We start from the raw sequence: 7,651 nt of genomic DNA, 5'->3' as shown, positions 1-7,651 counted from the left end.
TTGAAATTTGGAGTTCTTGTTCCACAAACATGCTTCTCTTTCAAGTAACTTATAACAAATATGTATACACAGAGATCACTATTATCCAAGTTGTCTTTAACCTGCACATTTGTAATAAGCTGTTGTTTGAAATTAATAGATCCAACAGAGCATTTTCTCCTTTGTTCATTAATGGACAAAGCATCTTCTATTCTTGACCATAAGGTTATATCGCCACCTACAAAGGTAGGACACTAGGCAGAAAAAGGAAACTCAGCACCACCTATGATCAGTCCTGGTTGATATAAACCCCCTCTCTGCATAGTCAATCCAGTTCTTTCTGCCTAGCGTCATGAAGAGTGACCTAGCTCCCTGCTGGGACCTGTGGTTCCATAGCATTTTTTTTTTCATTTTTAATTTTTTTCCTAAGTTTTTTCCTGCAAAGATCTTCAATCAGCACCTGGGCCTGGGCGACAGGCTGGTTAATATAGATCCAGTAGTCAACCCTAGCCTGGCCAGCGAGCATGCTCAGACCCTAGCCAAGCGCTGAGTAGGCTGCGGCGTGCAACGGAGGATGTTGTTTATGGGCTTTGGTGGGTAGGGATTTGGTGGCCATTTTCAGTAGCTGTGTGGTGACCCCCCACAGCCACCTCCAGTCTCTTCTGTTCATCTGCACGGCTGTTCCCAGGCACCCCAACCACAGAGTGTGCTCCATATGGCAGAAAGGTGCATAGATAGGATAAGGGATTCTTTGGTGGACAAAATAGATGCCCTGGGGGGATTCATGGAGTTAGTACAGTATCATCTTTTACGTATATATGAGTTCCTTCCTTTCAAAATTCTTCTACTCCACCTGCTGTGTAGGATAAAGGCCAAAGGCATTCCATTCATTCTGATGGCTCCAGTTCGGCGCTGCCTCCCCTGGTATGCGGTTGGTCGTGGACCCCCCTGGCATCTCCCACTCAGGGCAGATCTTCTGTCTCAAGAGCCAATCTTCCACCCTGCTTTTGAGTTGCTGGCTTGGCTATTGAAAGCCAGGTTCTAAGGGACAGGGGACTTTTGGAGTCTGTGATCTTTTCCATGCTGAAAGCACATGTCTACTTTCAGGAAGCTATACCATCACACCTGGATGACTTATATTTTGAGGTGTAAGGCTGCAGGTGTTCACCTGCGTACCTTCTTGTAATCTAGGATATTGGTCTTTCTGCAATTGGATGGGAAGGTTGCAGAACTTTGCCCTGTGTGGCTCTCTGCAGCAGCTGAAAGACAGTTTCTCCCTCTCGCCCTCCTGCTGGCTTTCAGCTGCTGGAGGGAGAGACACAGACACAGGGCCTTGTAATGGTCCCCCGGCCCTGCATCACAGATCCCCCCCTCCCTGTGCTGCCAACATCTGATTTTCCCTGTGTGCCCCCCTGTGTACCCAGGCCTCCCCTCGTCCTTTCACAGAGCTGCTGGCTTCCCTCTCCCATCTGATGCTGTATTCACAGGGGGGTGGAGAGTGATGGAAGGGGCCAGTAAATATGTAATTTATCGCCCCCCTTCCTTTTCTGAAACTGACACATGTGTCCATTTATAACTGACCTATAGTATACTGTGTTTACTATGCTTCAGTTTATGAATGAACAGGAGTTCTGTCCTCAATAACTGTTCCTTAATTCCTTTCTCTGTCTCAAAGGTGAAATGTCAGTGGTCTGTTTAGACCCCCCCTCAACAATGTTGTAAAAAAAAAAAAATCAATTAAAAAAGGTAAAAAATAAATTGTAAAAAATAATTTTAAAAATTGGAAAAGATCATTTAAAAAATTGGAAAAAATAATTAAAAAAATGAAGGGCTCATTCGCATGGGTTCTCTGTCCTATACAATGTAAATGAGCTGTTTTTTTGTGTGGCTGGAGCCGTCTTGTTACAGCTGCTGTATGAACACAGCTGCAGTTCCTAATTTGATCAGGATGCAGATGTGGGTGAGTGACCCCGAATGCACGCTGTCTGTATTTGGGGCCATACAACTGCACCCACACACTTGTCAAATTAGGACCTGTGTCTGTATTCGTACAGCTGCTGCGTCCCCATAATGCAATATAGGCTGCCAGTGCCTGCACATAGCAATAGCCACATAAAAAAAAAAACACTGATTCACACTATACAGGCCACAGCACCTATGTGAATGAGCTCCAAGACCTGATTTACAAACAGAACTTTATTTATTAACTCAATACACTTTTATCTTTTTCGATTTAGCAGGAATTTTGTAAGTTATGTTTGTGTCTGCTAATAATGATTTTTGTATATTTTTTTGTTAAAAAATTATTTAGAAATTTTCGGGGGAAAACAGTCATGGCCAGGTTTCTGCTCTGGCAATCCTCTTTCAATGTCCCTTAGCCATGAACTCTTTGATCTGTACTTTCCTTTAAGAAATCTGACATGTGGCACCTCCTGTGTGCTCCCTGTTGCTGCCTTGTGATCTGAATCTGGTTCTCTTTGTTCTTCACTGACTTAACTTTGAGCATATTAAGGCAAATTTGACATTTACAAAGGGGGCAAATGCCATTTAAATTGCTGCTAAATCACATTTCCCAGATGCTTAATTATTTTTATGGCCATGGATTCCACTCAACATCTATACCAGAATCTTATCTAAGTTGAGGTACTGGTATGGATTGTAAAGGGGGACTCCACAAAAATGGAATCTGGAATTACCCATTAAAAAAAGTGTGCCCATCCTTCTCTCATCCCTTGTTCTCCCCTTCTCTGCTATTCATCCAACTACAATGGCCAGAATCCCCTGAGCCTGAGGGGGAGGTGGGGAACATTGCCAGACAGAGTTTGCAACTCAAGAAGTTCAGAGCTGTGAGCTATACACAGCAGCACAGGCGCCATCATAACAGCTGCTACAGGTGAGGGTCATAGGGCACACCACCTGTAGGTGAGGCTTAAACCCAAATTCTGGAATTTGGAAAAGGCTAGATTTTACTAGCAGTGGGCATTGTGTGTAAAAAACATGTAATGGGGATGCAAACTAAGGAGTAGTGTAGGCTTAACGAGTGCAGGTAATGAGTGATGCAGAGGGTACAGAGTGTGGGCTAATGTGGGATATTAATGCAGGGGGTGTAGAATGTGGGTTAATGGGGGGATGTAGTGCTAGAGAATGTGGAGGGAAAGGGAATGGAAAGGGTGTAGAATGAGGTGTAATGGGGAATGCAGGGGTTGCAAATTGTGGAGTAGTGGGGTGTTTAGTGGCTGCAGAATATGGGTCAGTGGGGGATATCGGGGGGTCAGAATGATGTGTAATGGGGGATGCAGAAGGTGCAGAATGTGGAGTAGTGGGGGATGCAGAGTGTGTAGTAATGGGGGTAACTGCAGCTACAACTATTTAGGTTTTGATTATGTGTAATGGGTAATGGAGGATTCAGAGTGCACAATAGTGGGGGTGTGTGGGGAGTATATGGGGAGACACTGGAGAGGTCTGTCAGACAGTCCATATGGGGTACCATGATTTGTAACGGCAGCCCTGCCCGGATGTCTGCCTCCCCCACATGAATAAGTAAGGGGTGTGTTGCCTTGGTTACCCATTCTCAAAATGGACAATTGATTGATGATGGACTTGCATTGCAGGACTTTTTTTTAATTAAGGGACTTTGGTATGCCATTGTGTGTTTATTTACTTTATATCTTTTGTTTTGTGAATGAGAAAACAGGGGTACTATATACTGTGTATGGGGTGGTTATCTGTTTTTTTTTCTTGCAGCTTCCAATTAGTCTCCCCCACCCCCCTCAGTGCCCTACATTTACAGGCAGGCCAGGGATGTGGAGAGGAGGCCCTCCTAAACGCTTATCCCCTGTGCCTGAGATTCTGACGTTTTCGTGTGGGAAGAACACACAGGTGAAATATTCCCACTGCCAGCAGCCTATAAGTCTATGAAAAGCTGGAAAATGTAGCTGCTAAACGGTGTACCGAGTAATACTAATGTTTAGTTTGCAGACTTCTTGGGAGGCTGGGCGGTGCACCTGTGCCTTCCGCTCACACGAAAACATCAGATGCTCTGGCACAGTGGCTAAACTAGCAGTGTCTATGAGGTCTTAGATGGTTCATAATTCACTAGAAGCAGGTAAAATCACATAAACGCTATGCAAAGAGTGCATCTAGTGGAAATTTAAACAAGTCCTGTAAGAAAACAGCACTGCGCTGCAAGAAATGATGGCAACCCTGGCTGGCTGTACACTGCTTGAATGTTGGCTGATTCCTGCTTACTCAGCTGAAATTCGAGCAGTGTATAGCTCTGCAGACACCACTCTGATGGAAAAAACTCAATTGTTTAATCAACTTTTGTCGAAGGAACCTGTCAGAAAATTGTCGTCTGTACGGTGACTGCTGCCGAACAACTGCAGTTTTTGTACAGGTATTCTGACAGCTGGCGGCTACCAGAATACAATAATCTGGCAGAGGGGGGGGGGGGGGGGGTCCTCTACCAATGCTGTTTAGTGTGGATGGAGGAAATAATTACATTTCTTTTGTTTCCTTTGCAGGCTAAAGCCAGCAATAGATGGTTCAAATCCAATGCTGAACCAACCAAGATTCAAACCATGTATGGGCAGGGCAGGCTGATTGTACCAAAGTTGAACAATTGATTAACTTGGGTGCAACCAGCATGTTAGATTTCAAATGCGATTGATTATTACTAGCAGTAACCACTGTACTCTCGTAGCGTTGGGTGGAGAAGCAAACACAATGGCTCCAGGGGAGGGATTCCCTCATCAACATTGACTGTGTTGATAGAATCAATCGCTTTTCTTTCCTTCAACCTGTCTATCTGTAGCCAGTTTAAATGAAAAAAATGTATTAATATACTGTATAGCCAGCTATAGTCATAAAGTTGCAACTAGCAGCAGCCTTTTGTTAGCCAGTAAATTGGGCTGATGCACTAGCTCCAGTTTATATCACAACTACACAAACAATACCACCATCACATATCTCATCTACATCTTTTGCTGCCACTAGTCCAATTCCTGAGCACCAGAGAGAGAGATGGAAACATTAGAATTTATAACAAAATCACAATGACAATTGGTAATCAACAAAAATAATTTATTCAATGGCAAACCATCACAAAATCCATTTATACAGCAGGGTTTGTCATGTTTTTGTTTAATGTCTTATGCTTTTAGAGAAACATGAATTCTCCTATTGAATGTGCTTCAGTCAGTGTATAATTGTATACTGGAAGCCGTCTTATGGTTATATATAACTATACTTATGTTTTTTGGTTGTTTCAGTATTTTTTCAGTAATTATTATTTTTTCATTCATGTTCAGTTCCAACTTTTTGTTAAATTCAATATTGTAAGACAGGGCAGGGAAAAGTATGTTTTTATGTGTAATGTTATTTCATTCCTATTGTCCTTTCTTGTATGTGTTCACATTTATTTTGTTCACATAGACATGACATTTCACATTGCTTTACATTTTAACTATGTGTTCAGACTCCGGAATGATTTTTTTCTTTACTTACATGTATATCCAGTTCTGAGTTTGTGTCTCGCTTGCCCATTATTGCATATGAGGCATTACCTTGCAGTGCCAGCTTACCAGCAGAGATGAAGAGAAATTCAGGCAAAATTTTCCAGCTCACCCACACTTCCGCTGTAAGACCTTGTTAACATTGGCTTTAGCTTGTATAACATCAGAGTGTATGGCAACGTTTTCCAAAGCGTTTAGTAGGCTTCAAGTTACTTTGTCGAAGCCTTAACAACAGTAATTTACAGGGTCCTCTTGTGTATAAAAAGGAACATTTAATAAAGTGCACAAAAGGTTAAAAGCACTTAAAAGGAAGTTGAGTGTTAAAAGACATGATAAAATCAGGAGTCCTCATCTGTGGCATGTGTCCATCCTCAGCATGGTGGTAGAGAGCAGTGTAGAGCTGTCCAGCAGCTGTAAAGCGTTCTCATACGTGTTGGAGAGAGGAGGCGGCAGGGAAGCCTGTATTCACTGTGGGACATACGAGGCTGATGGTGTCAGTGGAGAGAAGGAGGCGGTAACGCGTTTTGGAGAATGTGCGGCTCCTTCGTCAAATGAAAGAGCCACACATGCTCCGAAACGTGTTACCGCCTCCTTCTCTCCACTGACACCATCAGCCTCATACTTCCCACAGTGAATACAGGCTTCCCTGCCGCCTCCTCTCTCCAACACGTATGAGAACGCTTTAGACCCCTTTCACACCAGGGCGTTTTTCAGGCGCTATAGCGTTAGAAATAGCGCCTGCAATCCGCCCTAAAAAAGCTGCACCATTGTTTGCAGTATGAAAGCCCGAGGGCTTTCATACGACAGCGATGCGCTGGCAGGACGTCAGGGAAAAGTCCTGCCAGCAGCTTCTTTGGAGCGGTGAAGGAGCGGTGTGTTTACCGCTCCTCCACCGCTGCTCCCCATTGAAATCAATGGGGCAGAGCTGTAATACCGCCGGCAAAACGCCACTATTGCAGCGTATTGTAGGCGGTTTTAACCCTTTCTCGGCCGCTAGCGGGGGGGGCGCAAATCCGCAAATCCGGCGGTAAAACGCCACTAAAAATAGCAGCGTTTTACCGCCCACGCTATGGGCGCTGTGGTGTGAAAGGGGTCTTACAGCTGCTGGATGGCTCTACACTGCTTTCTACCACCATGCTGAGGATGGACACATGCCCCAGATGAGGACTCCTGATTTTATCATGTCTTTTAATACTCCACGATTTTGTAAGTGCTTTTAACCCTTTGTGCACTTTATTACATTTTGCATACTGAACTTAGGGACGTCTTTCTTTTCCTTTTTTATATCTTCAGAGTTGCTTCTCCTCTAACCAAAGTGCTGCCAGAAGTTCCATATCATCATTATCACCCCTCTGACCAGCTATCCACCTCCACCAGAGCGCCCTTATCTCCTCTCTGTTTTATTCCTCTTGTGTATACACAGCACATTTGCCCATCATGGCACACTTACCTTCTTGTGTGCCCTTCTCCAGCGATGTGATGTCCACGCTCCCCTCATTGCTCCATTCACAACCACGAGCATATTCTGCTGATACTTTTCTTGATCTGACATCTTTCAGGTGTTTAATTGGGCAGCACACATAATAATATAAATCCTGTGCATCCCAGCACCTAGGTCCATTTCCAGCATTTTACAGATGCCATAAATGAGGCAGGCACAGCAAGGAACATGTGAAAGAAGATTTTGGTCTAGTCTGCCAAAAACGTTCTCCAGTATAGGAAAGTTAAACACACATTTTAAAGAGAACCAGAACTGTGGAAGCTGTGCCTCAAAAAGGCAAGCAGTGAATAAAAAACTAGTGATTGTTATTGCCTGTAGCCTCCCTGCAGCTGATCTTTTCCCCAGTACTGAGTTACCATGCTTTGTTCCACTCAAAGTCAAAGTCTACTCAAAGTCTTTGTGTGGTGGAGAAGCAGGGCACCTCACTCTAAATTTCCTGACACTGGCAGTCAGAGGCACAGCAAATTGTACTATTTTTCTAAAGGAAATTAAGAAAAGGGTACATTTTATGGTACTGCTTAAAGCAATATTAAAGCCTAATTGTTTTTGAGCAATTTCAACTGCTAATGTAAAAAAATACAATTTAAGCTACTTCTTGATGTTTTGAAGTTTTGTTTTTCTGCAGATTCAGCTGGTCCCCAGATTAATGGTCTCTCTT

This window comes from Lithobates pipiens, unplaced genomic scaffold, assembly GCF_037356315.1.
Source record: "Lithobates pipiens isolate NorthernLeopardFrog02 unplaced genomic scaffold, aLitPip1_a1.2 Scaffold_16, whole genome shotgun sequence".
Classification (NCBI taxonomy): Eukaryota; Metazoa; Chordata; class Amphibia; order Anura; family Ranidae; genus Lithobates; species Lithobates pipiens.
Note: the sequence above shows the minus strand (reverse complement) of the source record.